This window comes from Apaloderma vittatum, unplaced genomic scaffold (genome assembly GCF_000703405.1).
Source record: "Apaloderma vittatum isolate BGI_N311 unplaced genomic scaffold, ASM70340v1 scaffold20479, whole genome shotgun sequence".
Taxonomy (NCBI): Eukaryota; Metazoa; Chordata; class Aves; order Trogoniformes; family Trogonidae; genus Apaloderma; species Apaloderma vittatum.
In genome coordinates, this window is record NW_009737228.1 from 754 (window position 1) to 4,489 (window position 3,736).

Here is a 3,736-nt window from a genome sequence, read left to right on the forward strand (position 1 = left end):
AAAATAAAGCCCAGTTAAAAAAAAAAAAAAAAAAAGATGTGTGAAACCCCTAGGAGCATCCCAATATATTGTGCTTGTTGTGGAGCTTGGGTGTTTTGTTGTTTGTTTATTTTTCTGAAAAAACAAGTTTGCATGAAACTATGAAGGCAGCCTGCCTTCACCCCCAGCCTCGCTCATTGTTTCCCTGAAGGTTCCCAGTTCTGGAATTTCCTTTAGAGGTGCAAAACAATATCAGGAAAATCAGGGTTTCTCTCTCTCTCTCTCTTTTTTCCTAAAAAGCTGAGGGAGGCCCCCCTTCCCCTCAGTGGAGCCACATCCTCTGTTATCCATCCTCCCTATTATGAAGATAATATCCTGATGATGTCCCATCCCATCCCGGGGCAGAGATGGACCAAAACACTGTGTCGAGGCTTAGTTTTATTCTCTGTACCTGGAGAATGAAGCAGGTTTCGGGGGATGTTTCCTCCCCTGGGTTTGCAGAAAAGCCCCAGGGAGCCAGGTGTTGGGGCATCCTTATGGACCTGCTCAGCTCTCAGGTAAAATTTTTTTTGGGGGGAGTGCCTCTCTCCAGGATGAGAAAACTGGAAGCAGCCAAACCACACCACCATAAAATATGATTTAACACATTTCAAATCTCTCTTCTTCCTGTGCTTGGCTAGTCTGCTCTGGTGGTAATACCGCTATCCCATTTCGTGATTTTTTTTTTTTTAACGGCGCAATCACATCGATTTTTTGAAATTTAATAGAAATCCCTTAAACATTAGGGTATTTTAGGTACGTTTTCCCTTCCAATCAGAAAGGTGCACTAAACTGCTTGTGGGTTTTCGGATGCAGAGGCTTTGGGCGACTAAAACCAGAGGGGAATGCACATAAAGGCCGCAAAGCAAAGATGTTCAGGTTTTATGTTCAAGCTTGAAACGCTCAGGATGGAGAAAAGGAGCATTTGGCAGTGTCATTTTTGCATCAGCTCAGCTCTTATCGCAGGGATTAGCCTGTTTCCAGCTCAGAAGTAAAGGTGAATAGAACCCTGGATCCTGACCTCATGCCTCAAGTCCTGGGTCCAGAGAGGACGCAAAACCCTGGGGCGGGTTTAGCCCTGAAAAGCCCTCGCCTTGTCCTCACTCCTAATCAGATTAGAAACCAGATGTAAGCAGGTAATAACGAGATAGTGGGCCACGGGGACCTAGAACTAAGGGAAACGATACGTTCCTCATTGCGGGGAACGTTTACGTCAAGAGCGAGGTATGGGAACAGGGCTAACTTGACAGTCTCATGTTATTGCTCTTGTATTTGCTCCCTCCGGGTCTATCTATATTCATCTCATCCACACCAACATCCCCAGTCCGAGCTTTACCCGTCCGGCCCAGTGTGGGCTGGAAACCCCCTTTGCATGTCAAGAGTTGGGTGCCTTTTTAAAGGCTATGTTTCCAGACGTTTTCAAACTGGAATGTTTTACCTGTCTCAAAGTTACATTTTGCCTTTTGGGAGAGGGTTTAAAAATAAGTACAGCCCAAAAGGGAAAAAAAAAATACAGTCTGTTCTTGTCAGTATGATATTTTGTTGGGTTTTTATTTTATCGAAGAGGAACAAGGCATTTTCACTGGCTTTTTTAAACTCTTTTGGCTGTATTTCAAGGTGGAATTTTTGTTGTTGTTGCAACCAGAAAAAAAAAAGCCAACATCCTCTTACTTTTTTGCAGGGAAGGATGAGCCTTGGGTTTACAAACACTGAGCTGGTTGCTGTCAGAGTGCATTTGACTCCCTTGGAAAAGGGCATGTTTACCCCCAAAACACCACATCCATATGCCAGCTTGTCCCCTCTTTGCAAGAAACTGCTGAGGGAAGACTTCAGCTTCTACTTGGAAAAGTCAGTTTTCATTATTGCAGGCTGTGGGTGTCGAGGTTAAGGGGTTTTTTCAACCTATTTAAATACCGCTTCAACGCTGCCTTTGGTGAGGGGGAGAATGACTCGTGTGTTTTATTTTAAAATGAACCATCTGGAGAGCTTCGCTTGAGGGAAGACTGTTTTTCTATTAAAATAACTTGGTGAAGAGTCCCTCATCTCAAACCTCTTGGTTCCACGAGGTTTGGAGGGAGGGAGGGTAAAGGCAGACATGGAGAGCACCCTCCAGGAGAGGGTCTTAAGCCATTATTCCTGGTTGTCTTTCCAGCCACAGGGAGTGCTTTAGCTTAGAAAAACTCACATTTTTTTACAAGCACCGAGGGCAGGAACCCATAGGAAATCACGTCAAGCAGGAGACCTGCTGGAGTAGCGCTTCCCGGGTTGCTAATAAGCCATCTTGACTCAGGTCCACCACCAAGGAGGTTCTGGTGGCCACCACAACATGTTCCCCCTGCCACCGAGGTGTTTGCCATCCGCCCCTGACCCTCCTCGCCCCAAAGCTTTTCCACAGGGATGACCAGTACCGGCAGCACAATGAGGGCAAAAAAGTCCTGCTCGTCGCGAAGGAGTTTCCTCCTTTACAGTAAAAGAGCATTTAAAAGTTTCCTGCTCCTCCTGGGAGGTGGAGGGAGGGGGGTGCCGATGTGATCTGCGGGCAGTTTCATTGTTTTATGACACATTTTCCTGTCGCCGGCTGCAACAGGAACCCCTGGAGCTCCGCGCCCCTCCTGGGCCCCTGTGCCACTGATGTCGGGAACTTTTTGTATCGTGGTGGAGGGCTGGAGCATTGTGTATTTTTCCCCACCATCCACCCCAGGAAAACACCCCACAGAGATGGGGAGCAGCAGGCAGAAATGGGGGGCTCCGCCCCCCACAACAGGGAGGACCAGGATTTTCTGTGTTTCTCCACGTCCACAGTACTGGATCTCCCAGCTGAAACATTTTTGCCAGCAGCACGATTAACCACGGCCACGTATTTAAGCACCAAGAGGAAAATTGCACCTGCTTTCCCATGCCTGTTGAGCCTGTTCTCAGTAATATAATATATACATTTAGCTATATTCCCACTCCTGCAGCCAGACCCTCTCTACACACACTCAGCCACCTTCCCAAAACCTCCATCACCCAAAAGCCCTGACTGGGGAGTGGGTAATATGGACAAAAGGTCCTTTACTCCATCACTTGACGGGTCAGGCTGGGATAGTTTAGGGCTGCGACCATACGACAGTACCCCTGGCCTCGCAGACAAGGGGTCCTCCCCTGCCCCAGACCTGGACCACCCCTGAGCTGAGCTGATTTCTTGGCACAAAATATGCCCTTGATTCCTCTTATCAATAAAATAATAATAAAAAAAACCCCAGAAACCGAAACACAACAGTTGTTTTAATAAATAAATAATTTTTTAAAAAATGCAATCCTTGCTGTTTTTTTCTCTCGTGACACCGCAAAATCCACCACAGGCTTTGATCTGGGGTGGGATTTTTCAGTGTGGGACTGGTTTTGGGGGCCAGACTTGAGCTGGTCCTCGCCTTCCCCAACCCCCAGATTTTGGGTGTTGCAGGATAGGATGCTCCTCTCCTGTCAACGAAGACGGTGTTGGGGAGGAGGGGGGACACAGCAGCCAGCTGGGGGTCCCTGCCTGCATCCTTTCCCTCCTCCACACCTCGCAGAGGGCGCGGGGGAATCGGCGGCATCGGGGATGCGCGGAAGGGATGCAGGAGTAAGCGCGGCGGGGAGAGGGGGGGAGCTGTCGCCAGGGCAACCTGCTTCCATCTCCAGCTTGCCCGGGGACCCCTGGTGCGAGGCGGAGGAGGAGGAAGGGGGATGCACAGGG